The sequence below is a fragment of the Triticum dicoccoides genome, chromosome 3B (assembly GCF_002162155.2).
Source record: "Triticum dicoccoides isolate Atlit2015 ecotype Zavitan chromosome 3B, WEW_v2.0, whole genome shotgun sequence".
NCBI lineage: Eukaryota > Viridiplantae > Streptophyta > Magnoliopsida > Poales > Poaceae > Triticum > Triticum dicoccoides.
The window spans coordinates 281,093,737-281,115,455 of NC_041385.1; positions in this window are offsets into that span (position 1 = coordinate 281,093,737).

Below are 21,719 nucleotides of genomic sequence, written 5' to 3' on the forward strand. Positions count from 1 at the left end.
GATCCCCTTCTCCCCTCACCCGAACGCATCCATCGCCACGGCCTCGCCGTACGCGTGGTCACCGGCCGCCGGCCTTCATTCGCCCGCGTACGGGAGCTTCCTCCCCGCTGCCTACGCCGACTGCGTCCACTTCCCCGAACTTGGAGCTCCTGCATCGTCGGGAACGACTCCGTCTTCTACCTCCGACTGTGGTGGATCGCCGCCATGAATCATCGCCATCAAGCCGTCCTGTGGCACCCCGGCTCAGAGAAACCGGAACGCCCTGTATTCCAGCCCAGAGATCAAGGAGAAGTCTCAGGAATACGGCACTGCTTGACATAGAACAAATCAGCTCTTATTACAAGAATAATAATACACGGGTCTGATGTTACAAAGAATCATATCAGCACAGCGAACACAACACTTGCGATACTACACTTTCTCTATGCTAGCAGCGGAACAACTCGAAGCAGCAAAAATCTTCTAGCAGCGGAACAACGACGAAGGTAGTGAAACTCCACTCCGTAGGGACTATGGTTGGGACACAATCTAGCTCACACGAATGGAAACCACGACAAGCTATCGAGCAAAAATGGCATCACCTGCAATCTGGCATGACACGCCAGGTCAGTACATTGAATGTACTTGCAAGCTCACAACAACTAAAAACATCAAGGCAAGACAACAACATAGCATTAAGCAGGTTAATTAAATTAACAGCTACCATGATACAACAGGAACTGCTAAGCATGATATGAAACTACTACAATACTGATAAATCACCATCTCAGATCTCTATAACCATATCTCTCTTGGCTAACCGGCCAAGCAATATACCATCTCGATCACCTCGTGATCAAAACCAAACGGTGATCATTCACGGATCACAAACGGGCCAACCTCATGGTCTTGGATCGGGTTACCTTGTAACCAAACGATGATCTTTCTGGTGATCGCAACCATGACCAACACTTGGTCTCAAACGGTGATCTTTCCGGCGATCACTACCATGACCAACACTTTGTCCCCAACATCATCATCAACATCCTGCCAATCTGTACTGCTCAAAATATCAACATATAAATCACCTATAAGTCATTCTGTCATGTGAGTGTTGATCGAATGGTGTGACCTAGTACGAACCCATGCCCATGACCGAGGACGCGGCTATCGATAGTTTAAACAAACACACTCTGCAGAGGTAGCGCACTGTACCCACACCACGGAACCCATGGCCTCGCACTCCCATTCGGCTGGACCAACGACGTTCCGACAAAACCGATCTACTGCCATGACACTCTCCCGGCCACTCCGACTCACTCCCCACTTGGCTAGTCCTGGGTGGCCCCGTGTCTACCAAAGACACCAATGGCCACCATCGTGGCCAAACAATAAACCGTCCCATACAGGGACATGTGCACATAACAACAACAACGGGCACACAAGGCTTATGTCCGCCTACCTGATCAGGGTAGCGCGCGCCCATTACCTTCCCTCGTTGGAGGCACCGGCGAGAGACACGGCAATAGCATCGCATTAGGGCCTTCCCATAAAGGCAAATGTGGTTGTGCTGGGGAAAGCCCGGTTCGGTGGCACCTGACCAACTTAATGATGGAATTTATCCCCAAAAATAGAATTGTGATAACTGATACTCCGATATCAACCATCAAACTATAATACAAGTCATAGAAATATCGAACAAATAATCTGAGAATAATATCCTCATATCTAAATACTCCAAAGATAGCATAATGTTTCTCTCATGATGAACCTGAAAACAATAACTCTACTACTCCAATAACCAGAACAAAGCTATCCAGCTAAGATCCACACGTAAGCATCATCTCCGAAATTAATACTCCAAGCAACAGAACATCGACTAGCATCATGAAAATAATCATACTAACCACTAATAATCCAAAGGCAGCATGACATCCAAAGTAATTCTCCAAAATATAATAACAGATATCATCATTAAAACAATCATAATATCAACCACCAATGCTCCAATGGCAACCTGATACTCATCAACTACAAACATAACTCTTAGTAATCCAAACAATAGCATGGCATCAACAAGATCAAAATAATACTCCGAGAAAATGCCATGCACAGATCACAAGTAGCTAAAACAATGTTTTAAACAAGTTTAAATAAATTAAACCATCTCACTGCATTACAGTCAGGCAAATGGAGGGTGTGGCTTGCCTGGCGTGGAAGAAATCACCGGGAGAAAGTGCGAGAAACTCGCGGAACGAATCACCGGAAAACGTACTCTCTTGGATGGGGCTGTTTAAGGGTAGGGGAAAATGGTAATTTTCAGAATGTTAACACATGGTGAAAATGGTTCCATCAAAACGGGCTCCACGAAACAAAGAAGTGGGCTTTCGAATCATGTGATTTGGAGCTACAGTTAAAAAGTTATAGATGTTTTTCCGCTAGGGACCTCTTTGTAATAAAAATATTTTCAAACAGGGGCCTGGACAGAAAAACTGAAAGTGTATTCTGGGAACTATGCTTCCACTTATCCATGTCAGCATCAGTGGGGTCAACCCCCTGGGTCACTGAATGGTGGGGCCGCGGGGTCCACACTGCTGGTCAACTCCCTCCTCTCTCTCCTTCCCGCTCCTTTCCTTCTTCCTCCCGACGCCGGCTCCAGAGGAGCAGAGGAGGGGCGACACCGGTGACGGACCGGCCAGCTCTGGTGGTCTCCGGCCGAGCTCCGGCCACCGGAGGGTTCAGGAGACGACATCGCGTGCGCCTAGAGGGGAGAGCAGGTGCCGGGGAGGGTCAAAGCGGCAGAGGCGCCGGGGTTCGCAGCGGAAGAGAGGGGCATGGCCAGCGGTGGCTCCGGCAGCTCCGGCCACCATTTGTGGAGCTCGGACCACCAGCAGGCATGGGAGGATGCCGCGCATCCATCCTGGGGTTGCACGCATGTCGAGGAGGGCGGGGGATGGGATGGCCACATGAACAGATAGTAACCGCGACGGCGCTGGATCTTGGGGCGGCGACTTTCGGCACTCTGGTGATGCGATGAAGGGCTGGGGAGGATCACTAGAGTGTGGGGTAGGCCACGGTGGTGGCTAGAGGTGGAGGAGGGCTCGGCTTTGGGCTAATTTAGCCGAGGCCGTGCGGCGGCCATGGCGGCGATGTTGAGCACAGAGAGCTCCTGGAGCTCGGGCTAGAGGCTGGGCAGGGGATAGGAGGGTGGCGAGGCTGGTGGAGTGCTCGGACGAGGTTGGGATGGCTATTTATAGCTGGGGCGAGAGGCACGGGCTCGGGTGCCGCCGGGCACGTCCGGCCGAGTCCCTGGCGACGGCAGCGATCACGGGGAGGCGCGGGAATGCGACGAGGGAGAATGCGGACAAGCTACAGAGCACACGGGGCAGCAGGAGCCAAGGGAGGGGCAGAGGAAGATGCTGGGGGCCATTAATGTGCTGTCAGCCATAGTGCTCCCGTGGGCGAGCAGCAACGAGCGCCGACAAGGAGGCTTCGGGAGATGGAGATGAGTCCAGGAGGACGGCGACGATGCGGGCCAGCTGGTGGACACGCTCACGCGCGCGAATACGACGATAAGGGGAGGGGCCCGAGCAAGAAATCATCTAGCTCGCGTCCATGGCATGCCAGAGAGGTGGTCATCGCGCGCACTGGTGCACATAGTGCCACAAGCAATGCCAACCGATGTGTGGGGTTGAGTCCTTCCTCGGTAGGTTGCAACTAAGGTGGTAACTTGGTGAAAACTGCTTTGGGTAAATGGTTAGTGAGCTCTGAAGTTTACCGCAGTAAACTTTATCAGCTAAGTGTGATCAACAGCGAGATGCTATGTGTCAAGTGTCATGTCTGCGATGTTTAGGCTAGGAAGGACTACAGTCCTGGGGAGTTTGAGGATAAATAGACCAAGAATGAATATAGTTGCTTCACAACTGCATTTTTGGTCTAGAAATGAAGATCATGATGATTCTCTCACACATAGTATCAACTTGGGCTAAGTTGGGCAAAGCTTGATTCTTCGGACATACGAAGATGCTGTAAAAAGCCCATGCCAAATGGACAAGCCAAAATGGCACTTGCTTCACAAACATCATTTCTATCCATAAACCTGGAATAATTTTGGTGATCAAATGGATCAATTAAATGATCAAAAATTGGGTGGAGAGATGTTTTATGGGTATAAGAATGATCTGGTAATTTATCAGGATTTTTTAAGCAACATAAATTGCACTTGCTTCACAACCTGAAAATATTGCCAGAATCAAAGATTTGCTCCTGTGCTCACATAGATGATTGGATGGGGCTGCAATTGGGTGGATGGGGATAATATGAGCACATTAAGGAGTGTGCAAAAGTTCAACTCATTTGAATACTCCTAGCTAGTACTTCATTCACAAAGCCTTTTGTTTGACAGAAACTTTGAAAATCTCCTGAGGAAGATTGGCTAGGCAAATAAAGTTGAACTTGTGCATGAGGCAATTATTTGGACATATAAACATGTCCAAAAAGGTTGGGAGCCACTAGGAAAAATGTAAATGACACTTCCTTCACAAAGTGCCATTTAGGGCAGAAAGGAAGAATAATCATTGGGGAATTATTTTTGAACTGGCCAAGGAAATGTTTGGGCATATTTGAGCTCTATATGACCCAAAGGAATTATGAGAATTATTTGGGGATTTTTGGATGGGCGGAAATATAGGTTGCTTCACAACCTAGGGCAGATAGGGTTATTCCTTTAATGAAAAAGGAATTTTCCCAAGAAAAGAATTTAGGTTTTGGTCAAGGAGTGAAGTGACAAGATCTTGGAAAGGTTTTGAGAATGATGAGCCACTTGGGAGGGGGAATGAGGATGATTTCCCAGGAGGCAAGGCCACGGAAGCACTCCAAAAAGAAAAACAGAGCAAAAACCAAATAAATCAAAAGAAAAAGAAAAGGGCCAAAAATCAGGCTGTTACAAACCTTCCCCCCTTAAAGAAATCTCGTCCTTGAGATTTGGTTGCTCAGGGAACAAGTATGACTTGAGGACACTGTTTCCAACTCGGGTATCCTTTTTCCTTTATTTATTGTTCCCACAAGAAATTTAGATGATCAACTTACCTTGCTCTGGGATGGTTTGCTTCACCTTTCCACAAATTCTGATGGATTTTTGCTCATAGACCAAATCTTTTTGTTGACGTGAATTTTCTCATATCTGCGGTGATATCCAATGGATCTGAGCATAGATTTTCCTTTGGTCATGAAAACCTTTTTACTTCCGCCATGGGGTTGCTTCAAATAAATGCAGGCCTTCTAGGTTCAATAAATGTTGAAAATTAATCATGGCCATTCTCCTGATGGGATCTGACTGCTCATAGTTGGCACTGATTTATCTTGATTTATTTCTTTGGCTCGAGCATGAGATATGTACCAAAGATTTGACTGCCTTCTGTCGTGAGTAATATAATGGAATATGGATTTATAGTTGTGGCATACCTCAAATATTTACATCTTGAGACTGGCCCGACAGGGGCTGACGGACAATTGATTTTCCTAACAGACTAACCATGTACATGATTCCGTCAGTGAGTATACCGGGTCTAAGCTGATTGCTCGTCTTTTGATTTTTCTCATGTGGTCGATATACCCATCTGTGGTAATAGGCTGTGATATGCTTTCATGCTGCCGCTGAGGTCAACCTGCTGAGCTTGCAAAGAATTCTTGGATCTGACAAAATAGACTTGGATATTCCACACTAACAATGTCAAGCGGGTCAGCGGGATATGATAAATCCTTGTAAATAGAGTAGGCCGCTGAGAGTATGCCGTTGTGGATCCATATGGAATTATGGCCTCCAACTGATTTGGGTATCCGGACCCTGATGGTCGCGCAAAAATCTTCATACCCTTGCTGTCAGTCTCATCCTTTTTATGGTCATGATTTTCTTTGATAGGATACCTTACTGAAATAACTTGGCCACACCTGTCCTTGATTCTTCGTATGACCATGGATGTGATTAATATTTTTGGACATTATTCCTTGTGCTCTTTTTTCTGACTGGGGTCCGCACACATATGACATATATCCGGGGTTCGTAGCTGTACGGAGCTCATTGCTGAGGCCAATCATACAATAAGGTGACAAGGTTTTATAATATCTCCTTGTCAGTTGCTGGAATAATGACCTTGATGACCATTGTAAGGCTGTGGGTTCTATGATGTCATCCCCATATCTTGTCGATCCTTGTAATTCATGATATGTATTGCTTCTCATCTTTATTTTCCTTTGCCTGACTCGTGAGGTTGGGGGTTCCTTACTTTTCTTAGGTATATCTGCTGGATCACTGTCGCATCACGTATAAGTGACTAACATGACTCGGGATGCATGCTCACCATATATAAGAAGGATATGCCACCGATCACTCGATCCTTGCGGTAGGCATATGTTTTGACTGAATTGTACCTCTGACAAATTATTGCAAGTCTGGTTCTTGAGCAGTATTGCCATATATTGGCAACTCTTCATAAAACCTCTGAGGATGGTGCAATATTGGGGTACTGACGCAGACTGAATGGCTTACGAGAGAAGCCATCCGAGTAGCTTGCTGAGGAAGACTTGTTAACTTGTGCTCACATATTTTGTTTGGGTATCGTGCAAAAGAAGGCTCTATAGCTTACACACGAAGCTTGCTCTGATTATGGTGCTGGATAAGCTTGAGTTCCATACTTGAGAAGCTTCTCCTTAGGTTTGCTTGTTGAGAAAAAATCATTTCCGTCGGTCAGAAGCTTTTATGGAGGTATCTTGCTGAGAAAGACCGGGTATCGTGGTTCGGAAATTGTTCACATATCATGCTTAGGAAAAATTGAGGAGCCTTGCATCATAAATTTCTTCCGATAACGTGTGGAAGAAGACTGGGTTTCTTACATCCAAAACTTCATACTAATATGCAGACTGAAATCCATACACATGCCCATAATATTCTGAGGCTGATTATTTGCATGAGAAAAATTGTTTGACTGTCTTCCTTGAGCATATCAAATTATGAATTTATTTTGGATGATAACATATTTCAAGCATCATGGATTGTTGAGCCAAAACTTTGTATATGATCCATACCTCTGTCTGAAAATATACCGTTGGGCTTGTACCTGACTTGTCTTGATGCTGACTTGATCATTACTGTTGTGAGGATTTGGTACTGATGTAGACTTGATGCTGATAGTCAACCCAATACACCATTGGTATTCTGAGCAGATATTAATGCTATAATGCAGTTGACTGGGTAGACCATAATGTTTAGCTGAGCTTCTTCCAAATATTTGAAATCCTTATTACTTCTCGGAGTCCGGTGTCGGTTGAGGAGCAACTCTTTATAGGGGGAAAACAATGTAACATCGGGGCCCAAAAATAAAGAAGCAAAAGAAAACTCAACTAAACAAAAGCACACAACAACAATCAATTCACACACAATCAATGTCACATATTACTGCTAGTCACACAATATGCATGCCTACTTAAGCACACAAATCTCGCGGGACCTCCGGTTCTATGATCTAGCATGATGTGATGATGTGCACGAGGACGAATAAATGTGTGGAAGAATTGGTGTAACCAGTGCTACACCAAGTGCTAGCTTAGCCAGGTGGCAACCTGAACTAGCTCGTAGGCGAGGACGCACTTGGTAACCATGTAGTGGGGCACAACAGTCGCAACCACATTATTATCAAACGGACAGAAAAAATCCGTACTCGTCCAAGAAATAGGATTGCGGGGAAAAACTGATGTTGCTGACATTGCCCTTTCTTGATTACTAAGATCATTAAGGGTTGCAAACATGACAAAATAAAAGAACGATCTGGGATAGAAGCATGTCCATCACCGAAATGATAGGTGGGGCTGAAAGAAAGACATCAGCGCGATACCTGAGCACCATTTTTGCAAACAATGTCGGGATCACTTGGCATCACTCTGCTGGGACAGAAATGACACCAAACACCAAAAGAAAAAGGAACTGGAGAAATGCAAAGGTTGAGCTGTAGTGGATCCGAACCGATGCCAGCTACACTCACCAGATAAACCGTTAGGAACAAATAACAATTCTATATGCATGCTATGCAACAAAAAAATGCGGCAACCAAATGCAATCATCAAGCCAGACTCTATACTACCGATTTCTACCGGTTTCAACCACTTGCGCTGACTATGGCATCCTACAGCCAGACCTGCTGTGATACCAAGCCTGTGGCACCCTAGCTCAGAGAAAACGGAACGCCCCGTATTCCAGCCCAGAGATCGAGGAGAAGTCTGTGGAATATGGCACTACTTGAAATAGAACAAATTAGCTCTTATTACAAGAATAATAATACACGGTCTGATGTTACAAAGAATCACATCAGCACGGTGACACTACGCCTGCGATACTAGACTTGCTCTATGCTAGCAGCGGAACAACTCGAAGCAGCGGAAATCTTCTAGCAGCGGAACAACGACGAAGGTAGTGAAACTCCACTCCGCAGGGACTCTGGCTGGGACACGATCTAGCTCACATGAACGGAAACCACGCCAAGCAATCAAGCAATCATGGCATCACCTGCAATCTGGCATGACACGCCAGGTCAGTACATTGAATGTACTTGCAAGCTCACAACACCAAAAAGATCAAGGCAACAGAACAACATAGCATTAAGCAGGTTAATTAAATTAACAGCTACCATGATACAACAGCAACTACTAAGCATGATATGAAACTACTACAATACTAACAAATCACCATCTCAGATCTCCATAACCATATCTCTCTTGGCTAACCGGCCAAGCAATATACCATCTCGATCACCTCGTGATCAAAACCAAACGGTGATCATTCACGGATCACAAACGGGCCAACCTCGTGGTCTTGGATCGGGTTACCTTGTAACCAAACGGTGATCTTTCCGGCGATCACAACCGTGACCAACACTTGGTCTCAAACGGTGATCTTTCCGGCGATCACTACCATGACCAACACTTGGTCCCCAACATCATCATCAACATCCTACCAATCTGTACTGCTCAAAATATCAACATATAAATCTCCTATAAGTCATTCCGTCATGTGAGTGTTGATTGAACGGTGTGACCTAGTACAAACCCATGCCCATGACCAAGGAGCGGCTATCGATAGTTTAAACAAACACACTCTGCAGAGGTAGCGCACTGTACCCACACCACAGAACCCATGGCCTCGCACTCCCATTTGTGTGGACCAATGGCGTTCCGACAAAACCGATCTACTGCCATGACACTCTCCCGGCCACTCCGACTCACTCCCCACTTGGCTAGTCCTGGGTGGCCCCGTGTCTACCAAAGACACCAACGGCCACTATCTTGGCCAAAACAATAAACCATCCCAAACGGGGACATGTGCACATAGCAACAACAACGGACACACAAGGCTTATGTCCGCCTACCTAATCAGGGTAACGCATGCCCACAACCTTCCCTCATTGGAGGCACCGGCGAGAGACACGGCAATAGCATCGCATTAGGGCCTTCCCATAAAGGGCCTTCCCATAAAGGCAAATGTGGTTGCACTAGGGAAAGCCCGGTTCGGTGGCACCTGACCAACTTAATGACGGAATTTATCCCCAAAAATAGAATTGTGATAACTGATATCCGATATCAACCATCAAACTATAATCCAAGTCATAGCAATATCCAACAAATAATCTGAGAATAATATCCTCATATCAAAATACTCCAAATATAGCATAATGTTTCTATCATGATGAATCTGAAAACAATAACTCTACTACTCCAATAACCAGAACAAAGCTATCCATCTAAGATCCACACGTAAGCATCATCTCCGAAATTAATACCGCAAGCAATAGAACATCGACTAGCATCATGAAAATAATCGTACTAACCACTAATAATCCAAAGGCAGCATGACATCCAAGGTAATTCACCGAAATATAATAATAGATATCATCATGAAAACAATCATAATATCAACCACTAATACTCCAATGGCAACCTAATACTCATCAACTACAAACATAACTCCTAGTAATCCAAACAATAGCATGGCATCAACAAGATCAAAATAATACTCCGAAAAATGCCATGCACAGATCACAAGTAGCTAAAACAATATTTAAACAAATTTAAATAAATTAAACCATGTCACTGCATTATAGTGATGCAAATGGAGGGAGTGGCTTGCCTAGGGTGGAAAAAATCACTAGGAGAAAGTGTGAGAAACTCGCGGAACGAATCGCCGGAAACGTACTCTCTCGGAGGGGAATGTTTAAGGGCAAGGGAAAATGGTAATTTTCAGAATGTTAACACATGGTGAAAATGGTTCCATCAGAACGGGCTTGACAAAACGAAGAAGTGGGCTCTGGAATCACCTGATTTGGAGCTACGGTTACAAAGTTATAGTTGTTTTTCTGCCAGGGACCTCTTTGTAATAAAAATAATTTCAAACAGGGGCCTGGACAGGAAAACTGAAAGCGTATTCTGGGAACTATGCTTCCACTTATCCACATCAGCATCAGCGGGGTCAACCCACCGAGTCACTAACTGGTGGGGCCGTGGGGTACATGCTGCTGGTCAACTCCCTCCTCTCTCTCCTTCCCACTCCTTTCCTTCTTCCTCCCGACGCCGACTCTAGAGGGGCAGAGGAGGGGCGACACCGGTGATGGCCCGGCCAGCTCCGGTGGTCTCCAGCCAAGCTCTGGCCACCGGAGGGTTCAGGAGACGACATCGCGTCCGCCCAGAGGGGAGAGCAGGCGCCGGGGAGGGTCGAAGCGGCAGAGGCACCGGGGTCCGCGGTGGAACAGAGGGGCACGACCAGCGGTGGCTCCAGCGGCTCCGGCCACCATTTGCGGAGCTCAGGCCACCAGCAGGCATGGGAGGATGTCGCGCATCCATCCTGGGGGTGCACGCACGTCGAGGAGGGCGGGAGATGGGAGTGCCACTTGAACAGAGAGCAACCGCGGCGGCGCTGGATCTTGGGGCGGTGACTTTCAGCACTCCTGCGACGCGATGAAGGGCTGGGGAGGATCACTAGAGTTTGGGGAAGGCTATGGTGGTGGCTAGAGGTGGAGGAGGGCTCGGCATTGGGCTAACTTAGCCAAGGCCGTGCATCGGCCATGGCGTCGTTGTCGAGCACAGAGAGCTCCTCGAGCTCAGGCTAGAGGCAGGGCAGGGGTAGAGGAGGGTGGCGAGGCTGGTGGAGTGCTCGGACGAGGCTGGGGATGGCTATTTATAGCCGGGGCGAGAGGCACGGGCTAGGTGTGATCAACAAAGAGATACTATGTGTCAAGTGTTATGTCCGGGGTGTTTAGGCTAGGAAGGACTACAATCCTGGGGAGTTTGAGGAGAAATGGACCAAGAATGAATATAGTTGCTTCACAACTGCATTTTTGGTCCAGAAATGAAGATCATGATGATGCTATCACATAGAGTATCAACTTGGGCTAAGATTGGGCAAAGCTTGATTATTTGGACATAAGAAGATGTTGTAAAAAGCCCATGCCAAATGGGCAAGCCAAAATGGCACTTGCTTCACAAACATCATTTCTGTCCATAAACTTGGAATAATTTTGGTGATCAAATGGCTCAATTAAATTATGGCAAATTGGGTGGAGAGATTTTTTATGGGTATAAGAATGATCTGGTAATTTATCAGGATTTTTGAAGCAATATAAAATGCACTTTCTTCACAACCTAAAAATATTACCAGAATCAAAGATTTGCTCCTTTGCTCACATATATGATTGGATGGGGATGCAATTGGGTGGATGGGGATAATATGAGAACATTAAGGAGTGTGCAAAATTTTAACTCATTTGGATACTCCTAGCTAGTACTTCCTTCACGAAGCCTTCTGTCTGACAGAAACTTTGAAAATTTCCTGAGGAAGATTGGCTAGGCAAATAAAGTTGAACTTGTCCATGAGGCAATTATTTGGAAATATAAACATGCCCAAAAAGGTTGGGACCCACTAGGAAAAATATAAATGACACTTCCTTCACAAACTGCCATTTAGGGCAGAAAGGAATAATAATCATTGGGGCACTATTTTTGAACTGGCCAAGGAAATTTTTGGGCATATTTGAGCTATATATGACCCAAAGTAATCATGAGAATTATTTGGGGATTTTTGGATGGACAAAAATATAGGTTGCTTCACAACCTAGGGAAGATAGGGTTATTCCTTTAATGAAGAAGGAATTTTCCCTAGAAAAGAATTTAGGGTTTTGTCAAGGAGTGAAGTGACATGATCTTGGCAAGGTTTTGAGAATGATGAGACACTTGGGAGGGGGAATGAGGATGATTTCCCAGGTGGCAAGGCCACGGAACCACTCCAAAAAGAAAAACAGAGTTGAAACCAAATAAATCAAAAGAAAAAGGAAAGGGCAAAAAACCAGGCTGTTACACGTCCCCAAGCCCACTGACCATCCCGTCGTCTTCTCTGTGAGCACCGCCCCATTTCCCCCTCGTTTTCCCCTTCGATCTGTAGCCGTAGCCTTCGCCTTGTGCTCGCCGTAGTCGCCATCGTAGCTTTGCGTCGGTGTACGCACGTCGCAGCCACGTCCGTTCTCTACTGCTATCGCTCGTTGCTACTGCTGCCTTGGCGCTGCTGCTTTGCTGCTACTCTGCTTGTTGGCTACTGCGTGTTGCTGCTCCTAGGCGCCGCCTGTCGTTGTCAAAACCAGCGGATCTCGGGTAGGGGGTCCCGATCTGTGTGTCTAAGGCTGATGGTAACAGGAGTCAAGGGACACTATGTTTTACCCAGGTTCGGGCCCTCTCGATGGAGGTAAAACCCTACTTCCTGCTTGATTGATATTGACGATATGGGTATTACAAGAGTTGATCTACCACGAGATCGTAAAGGCTAAACCCTAGAAGCTAGCCTATGATGATAATGATTGTCCCTCTAAGGATTAAACCCCTCAGTTTATATAGACACCGGAGGGGGCTAGGGTTTACACGGAGTCGGTTACAAAGAAGGAAATCTATTATCCAGATCGCCAAGCTTGTCTTCCACACAAAGGAGAGTCCCATCCGAACACGGAACAAAGTCTTGAGTCTTGTATCTTGACGCTCCAATAGTCCGGACAAAGTATATAGTCCGGATGTCCGGATACCCCCTAATCCAGGACTCCCTCAGTAGCCCCTGAACCAGGCTTCAATGACGATGAGTTCGGCGCGCAGTTTGTCTTCGGCATTGCAAGGCGGGTTCCATCTCCAAATATTCCAAAGTAGATTTAAGGATTGTGTCCAGCTTTGCGAGATAATTTCCGCACACCTCTGTAGAGAGCATAGCACTTCATAGATCTGACTTGTTGGCAATTTTTGTGCGATGTGCTCTTACGCCGTGGTCTGGTCCAACACGAACCGGTTTTTCTTAGCCTGCCTCGACACGCGTCGCGAGGCGGTTTTATTGGCACGTCCTGCCAAAGTAGAGATCATGCTCCCCTTATCGCAGGATCTTCCATCGATACGGGCGCGCGCACCCCACGACGACTGTTGGTATGACTCCGTGTTTTTAGGTATGTCCCAAGCGGTTACGCTGAGGACGCTTGATATTCACCCCCTTTATAGAGGGGCCGAGTCCTATACCTCTTTTCTACCACGCTTGCACCTTTTCGCATCTCGAGTTCCAACACCTGAAGCCCAAGCTTAAGCCCTCCGGATCTTCAATCATGTCCGGACCCAACCTTCAAGGTCGGTGGGTGGCTTCCTTTGTCTTAGAGGAGGACATCACGAAGCTTAGGGAGGTCGGATACCTGACTGCCTACATCAGGCATAGGCTCCCTGCTTCAGGGCAGATCATCCCTACTCCCGAGCCCAATGAGAGCGTCGTATTTGTTTCTCACTTCCTCCGCGGCTACGCCTTACTCTTGATCCCTTCGTGAGAGGGCTCATGTTCCAGTACGGGCTAGATTTTCATGATCCCGCTCCGGACGCCATCCTTCATATCTCGTCGTTCATCGTTGTGTGCGAAGCTTTTCTCCACGTCACCCCACACTTCGGCTTATGGCTCAATACCTTCAATGTGAAGCCGAAGATGATTGAGGGGCGACACGCGGAGTGCGAAGGTGTTGTAATAAGGAGGAACGCCGATGCTCCATGGCTAGAGGGTTCCTTCCTGGAGGTGTCCGATCTATGGCAGCGGAGGTGGTTTTACGTCACGGCTCCCAGAGGCACAAAGTGGGTGGCTGCCACTGACTTCTGTTCTAGCCCTCCGCCTCAATTGGCGTCTTGGGCCGACGTAGGACGGGATTGGGGGCCTGCTAATGATGTACCCCCGCTGCAGAGCCGCATACGGGAGCTTCTTGAGAGGGTCATCAGCCTTGTAAGCGTAATTCAGGTAATGCTAATTCGACGGATCTTGCCGTGTAAACGCCGGCCTCTCCGGATGTGGGAGTTCGATCCGGAAGGTCCGCAGACTATTCAGCACTTCTTCAGTGTCACGCTCGAAGGAATGTGTAAGTTATTCTTCGGACCACAAGTAAAGTGTCCGGACACCATCGAGGATGCGGGCCTGAGCTGCAACCGCCAAGATACCCAAGTAAGCAACCCAGAAACCGAACACTTTGTTTATTTTTATCATAACATTATTCTGAAAAACCCTCCCTGGCCAGGAGTGGCTCAGCAAGGCGGAGAGAATCAGGTGTCCGGCGCCACTTCCCGAAGGCTCGCGTAGCCCCACCATAGCCAAGATGCTTGGTCGTGTGCCAAGGAAAGTGCCCTCGGGGAAAGACAAAGGGAAGAATAGAGAAGCAGAACTTCACACATTGCACATCCAAACCGGGGGAATTGTTACCTCCCCAAAGGAGGATAGTCGGGGAGGGGAATCTAAGGCATCCTCACCTCGCGGGAAGAAGAGGGCCGCCTCCGAAGACTTGGATACGGAGGTGGCCAGACAAGGGAAGAAAGCTTCACCAGGGGGCCCTGCCCCGAAGGGCGTCCTCATCGCACCATGCCCGCCAACGGGCCAGCCCTCAGCCGAGCTGTAAGTTAATCATAAATACGAAGGTACTGCTTCCTTCTCCGAGAACAATAACCAGGATTCATTCTTTGCAGTCCGGCCAGCAGCTCTTCTCGACAGAGTTCGTCTTCGGGGGATCTCCTTCTGGAGATGATGGAGCGTGAGACCCCACCAACCTCTCCGCCTCATGAGGCGGGTGACCCCAAGCTGTCGTCACGGAGGAGTCCAGATTTGCCAAAGCCAGAAGCTAATACTTCGGCCGCCCTGAGCCCGGAGCGTTCGGCTCCCACGGGGGGGCGATAAGAAGGGTCAGGCACAGTTCGGCATCCGGCTGGATGCACTGACGGGCCTTCTGGAGCGAGATGCTCTCTCGGAGGAGCACCATTCACTAATGAGCATGGTGCTTGAGAAGATTTCATCTGCCACAAGCGGGTTGAATGAAGCCTTTACGAGCCTACTCAGAGGCTTCGAGGTATGTAATGAAAATACATAATTTTTGACTGTGACGAGCACGCTAGGTGTGCTCCATATGGATAGTAGCCCCTGAGACTCTGGTTACCCACCCTAGGCGGCAAACGGAGGATCACATTGTTAAGTAATGATCGCGTTGTATCTATGCGCAGGTGTCTAAGGATCCGGCAGCCGACCGGTCCATTGAAGTTGCCGAACTGAGGGGGCAGATTGGAGTTATTGATGCCGACATCATGCTTGTGAACGAGCGGCTTAACGAGTCACAAGGTCTAAGCTCTGCTTTTCTTATTTTTTATAGGAAAAATTGAGAGGAGCATAGTATTAATGTGATATGCTTAGACTACAGACGATGCTGCGGCCGTGGAAGCCCTGAGGGCGGAACTTGCCCTGGCCAAGGAACAAGCCCGGGCTAGCAATGCGGCTGCCCTAAAGGCGGCCAAAGAGTTGAGAGCCGAACAGGCTGCTCATCGCCGAAGCGAAGACAAAATAGCCGAGATGGCTGTGGAGCTGAAAAATGCCGCCAACCGGTATGAGCTCCTTGAAAAAGAGAATCAGGCTAATTCAGCTGACTTGAAAAAGGCACTTGATGCAGCCAAGGAGACGCGGTCCGAAATCAGGGATGCGTGAGAGGAGCTATGCCAGGCCGGAGAAATCGCGGCTGGAAACCCCTATTTATTGCGGATGAAGTTTTTAGATCCGAAGTATGCTCCCCTGGATCGACGCTAGAGCCCTGCAGACGCTTATGCAGATTTGGCGAAGAGTACGGCTGATGCGGCCAAGTTTTTCGAGGATCAAAATGATAAAGAAGTGGAGAAGTTGTTCTGGTCGCAATTCAGTGCTCCTGTGCACCCATTGCCGTTGAGTGAGAAGATGGCTGTTGTGGCTGAGCTTCATAGGTTGTCTGGTCTTGCAATGTGGTCTGTAATAGACCATCTATGGCCGAAGGGGCCTAAGCCGGACAGTTACTTTGGTTTAGTGCAACAATTTCTTGGTGTCGTATCACAAATCGATGCCATGAAGAGGTCGGCGTGCATAGAGGGTGCACGTATGGCTCTTGCACGCGTTAAAGCATATTGGACAGATATGGAGGCCACCATCGTTGCGACCCAGAATCCGGCAGGAGGCCAGGATCCGGCCGAGCACTACTTGGAGCAGGTAACGGAAGGTGCTCGCTTAGTAGAGGCTCAGTGCTCAAAGAATGTCATGTTTGAGTGACAAATCGTTTCATTGTAAAAACAATGCTATTTGAATTATTAAGGCTATGTTTATACTTTTTGCCCGAAAGTGTTATTGTGCCTCCTGTGCGGCCGTTTTATGTATAAATGTAATCTGAAAGTTAGCAGTCATTGGCTTCAGCCCCCACGCATACAATGCGGGGGTGTTCCCGAAAATATGCATAATCACACTTGATCCAACATCTTGGTCCATTAAGGAGGTGATCGCACGTCGAACTAGGCAACCGGACTATATAGCTTTAACACTTTCAATTAGCCATAGGAGTTTGATGGTGGGGCTACTATGTAGCCCCTAGTACCTTCGCGTGCATCCGAATACGGGCGCGTGTGTACATGACCGGGAAACGGTCCTTCGTTAATGCGGAGGAATCCTAAAGATTCTGATAAGTCTTCGACTGGTTGAACAGTCCCTCGCTGTATCATGACAGTCAGTTTTCGGCTTCCTCTACTAAGGTGCTCATCTGGAAAGCCGATAAGAACGGAACGTAAGGCGGCAAACACAGGAGCCGCGAAAACCCAACATTTGACCAAAGACATGATTCGGAGTTGATGCATATAAGGCCAAACTCGCAACGCCGAACACTCCCAAAGGTATTCGGACTTCGTAACATATACTGGGCTGAGTAACGCCCTTTATTATGAACCCTGTATTTCCAGGTACGTGCATTAGTCTGTCTTGGTGAAATGCCAATAACGGCAGTATCCTTTGTGGGTGTAGTTCCCATGGGATGTGTAGACAACAAGAGACAATAAAGAAGGTTTACACAGGGGCTTAATCTAAAGAGAAACCTTTGAGCGGAGCCCTGCTGCACGTCTGCGCCTTTGTCTCCGTTGTGCCGTGTCCTGGGAGGGTATCGCACGAATGGTGTCTGTAAAAAGAAAAACTCATATAGAAGAGTATGACGTAAGTGTGTGAAGAGTTGGCTATCCCCAATGGATAGTAAAAGGTGAAAGACATTGGCCTGCTAATAAGGTCAAGCCAAGAGTTGGGCTTTATTAAATATCTATAGACCCTGGTGTCCGCTATGGGATTACATGCATGGCACCCAGATCAGGTTTGTTTGGACTGTCGGACTCATCTAACCGTTTCTGTGGTCTTAATGACCGATCGTGCGTTTATATATTAGAGGCCGCTTAGAGTCCGGCTACTAGAGCCTTCTCATACTCTTCGATGCATAGAGAACGCTCTGTTCTTCCGTTAATGGTGATGATGCCACGTGGACCGGGCATCTCGAGTTTAAGGTAGGCGTAGTGCGGTACTGCGTTGAAGAGGGCGAAGGCCGTTCTCCCGAGAAATGCGTGATAACCACTTTGGAGAGGGGCGATGGTGAAGAGTAGTTCTTTGCTTCTGAAGTTGCCTGGGGAGCCGAATATCACCTCTAGTACGAGGGAGCCCCTGCAGCGAGCTGCGACGCCTAGTATCACCCCTTCAAAGGTGGTGGTGTTTTGGCTGATTTTGGATAGGTCTATCCCCATCCTGCGGACCGTGTCTTGGTATATTATGTTAAGACTACTGCTGCCATCCATGAGGACGCGAGTGAGATGGTATCCGTTGATTATTGGGTCGAGCACCAAGGCAGTTGATCCTCCGTGCTACATACTAGTCGGGTGGTCCCTGTGATCGAAGGTGATCGGGCGGGCCGACCAATGGTTAAGTTTGGGGGTGACGGGCTCTATAGCGTATGCATCTCTGAGCGTGCATTCGCGCCTTCTTGTGGGTATGTGAGTCGAGTGGATCATGTTTACTGTTTTTACCTCTGGTGGGAATTTTTTCTGTCCCCCAGTGTTCGGCTGGCGAGGCTCATCCTCGTCTTCACTTGGTGTTTCTCTTCCCTTGTGTTCGGCATTTAATTTGCCGGCCTGCTTAAAGACCCAGCATTCTCTATGACTGTGGTTCGCAGGTTTTTCGGGGGTGCCATGAATTTGGCACAGTCTGTCCAGGACTTTGTTTAGGCCGGACAGTCCCTCTTTGCCGCCTTTAAATGGCTTCTTTTGTTGACCGGGTCGAGGGCCCCTGAATCCGGCGTTGACTGTTGTGTTGTCCGGACTTTGTTCCTTGTTTTGACGTTTGTTTTTAATGCACCGTGACTTCCCGTTGCCATCCCTGATTTCAGATGTACTTGGGTCGCTGGTGCCCTTACGGGCCAACCAGCTATCTTCACCCGTGCAAAAGCGGGTCATATGGCTTGGTAAGGCTGCCATTGTCCTCGGCTTTTCTTGGCCGAGGTGTCTGGTGAGCCACTTGCCCCGGATGTTGTGCTTGAAGGCCGCTAGGGCTTCGGCATCCGGATAGTCGACGATTTGGTTCTTCTTAATGAGGAATCTGTTCCAAAGCTTGCGGGCGGACTCTCCGGGCTGTTGAATTATGTGACTTAAATCGTCCGCGTCCGGAGGTCGGACATAGGTCCCTTGAAAATTGGCCCTGAAAGCATCCTCGAGTTCCTCCCAACTTCCGATTGAATTTTCGGGGAGGCTTTTCAACCAGTGCCGAGCTGGTCCCTTCAATTTGAGGGGAAGATATTTGATGGCGTGGAGGTCATCCCCACAAGACATGTGGATATGTAGGATAAAATCCTCAATCCAGACCCCGGGGTCTGTCGTTCCGTCATATGCCTCTATGTTCACAGGTTTAAAACCCTGTGGAAATTCGTGGTCCAGCACCTCTTCGGTGAAGCATAGGGGGTGAGCAGCCCCTCTGTATCTGGACGTGTTGTGGCATGCCGTCGGCTGTTGTTGTGTCCGGTATTGATTCCGGACTGGTATCCGATCAGTCCGATCATTTTGGTGACCATAGTCCTGCACCGGGGCGTGTCCTTTAGATCCATAGATGGACCTGGCCGCACCGACCTTTTTATCCAGGAGCTCACGTAAATCGTGTGCAGCGTCGGTAGCTGCTCTATTGCGGTTACGAAGTGGTTTGTCCGGCCTCCTGGCCATATTGTTCTTCGGTGGAACAGCCTCATCGTCGAATTCTGGCAGCAACTTGCGTTTTGGATAGCTTTTTGTGTGGCGATCATCGTCGTACTTTTCTTCAGTGTCTAGCACTTTATTCCATCTGCGATTGAGTGTTTCATGTGCGGCTTTAAGCCTTTGCTTCTGCTTCTATAAACTTCTCGCGGTGGCCATAAGCCTTCTGTGGAGGTTATCTCGTTCTGCACGTGTTTCCGGGATGATGAATGCATCATCGTCTGGACTGTGCTCTTGTCCCGGGGCAGTTTGATGAGTTCGTCCCTTGGGATCACTGTGATCAGGCGTCTGCTCCGGGTTGTGTTCGGCGTGACCTGGCTCATCTTGCTCCATTGCTAGGTCCATATGGTCGTTGTTGCCCTCGGAGTTGACTGGGGTGTCGATCTTTCTAGCGCTGTTATCGCTATTTTTACTGTTGCTGGACTTGGAGCGGCATCTGCGCCATCGTTTTGACTTTTGTCCGGGGGTTTTATCCTCCGGTTTGTCGCCGTCGTCCTCCTTAGGCGTATCCACCATGTATATATCGTATGACGAGGTGGCAGTCCAGCGCCCTGTTGGTGGTGGTTCTGAATCGTCTCCTGTGCCGACGTCCATACTGTTGGTATCATCGGAGTCGAAGTTAAGCATGTCTGATACATCGTTGACAGTGGCTATGAAGTGGGTGGTGGGTGGGCAACGAATCTCTTCGTCGCCTTCTTTCTACTTGGGCCAGACATAGTTCGGCCAAGAGTCTCCTGATAAAGAGAGAGACTTTAATGAGTTCAGCACATCACCAAAGGGCGAGCACTGGAAGATGTTCGCAGCGGTGAATTCCATTGTAGGAGCCCAACCGGATTCGGCGGGCTCGGGGGCGTACGGACTGGGACCCACGGCCGGACACGAGTCTGGGGGTCCGGTGACACAGGCTTCCTTGGGGGTGAAGCCGGTGTACAGCTCTACCGCCGATGAGTGTGCGGCCTCCAGGGCGGGTTCCATCCACCCATCCTCGAACGACGCGATCTGCCCCGGATTTAGGTCTGGAGCTCCTGCAGGTGTGATATCCCGAGCATTGTCAGACAGCAGGTCTAAGCCGTGCTCATCATGACTGTTCGGTGCTCCTGGCGTGGGCCCGAATCCGTCGAAGATCAAGTCTCCGCGAATATCGGTCGTGTAGTTCAAGTTTCCAAATCTGACCTGATGGCCAGGGGCGTAGCTGTCGATCTGCTCCAGATGGCCAAGCGAATTGGCCCGCAGTGCGAAGCCACCGAACACGAAGATCTGTCCGGGGAGAAAAATCTCATCCTGGACCATGTTGTTGTTGATTGAAGGAGCCATCAAGCCTTGCAGCGACGACACAGAGGAACTCTCAATGAAAGCACCAATGTCGGTGTCAAAACCAACGAATCTCGGGTAGGGGGTCCCGATCTGTGTGTCTAAGGCTGATGGTAACAGGAGGCAAGGGACACGATGTTTTTCCCAGGTTCGGGCCCTCTCGATGGAGGTAAAACCCTACTTCCTGCTTGATTGATATTGACGATATGGGTATTACAAGAGTTGATCTACCACGAGATCGTAAAGGCTAAACCCTAGAAGCTAGCCTATGATGATAGTGATTGTCCCTCTAAGGACTAAACCCTCTAGTTTATATAGACACCAGAGGGGGCTAGGGTTTACACGGAGTCAGTTACAAAGAAGGAAATCTATTATCCGGATCACCAAGCTTGTCTTCCACGCAAAGGAGAGCCCCATCCGAACACGGGACGAAGTCTTGAGTCTTGTATCTTCACGCTCTAATAGTCCGGACAAAGTATATAGTCCGGCTGTCCGCATACCCCCTAATCCAGGACTCGCTCACCGCCGCTGCTGCTCTATCTGTTGTTGCTGCTACTCTTAGCTGCTTGCTATTGATGCTACTTTGACTGCCGCTGCTCGTCGCATGCGGCCGTGCTGGTCACTACTGCCGGACACGCCGTAGCTGGCTCCTTCCTGCGCGCCCATGCTCGTGTACCCGCAGCCGCGGTGCTCTTGGCTGCCCTCGTGCGCGCCATTGCTGGCCATGGTCGCATCTGCCCTGTGTGCGCGTGTGTGCTCAAGCGTGAGAACGACTTGGTCCACCGCACATGGGGCCAGCCCAA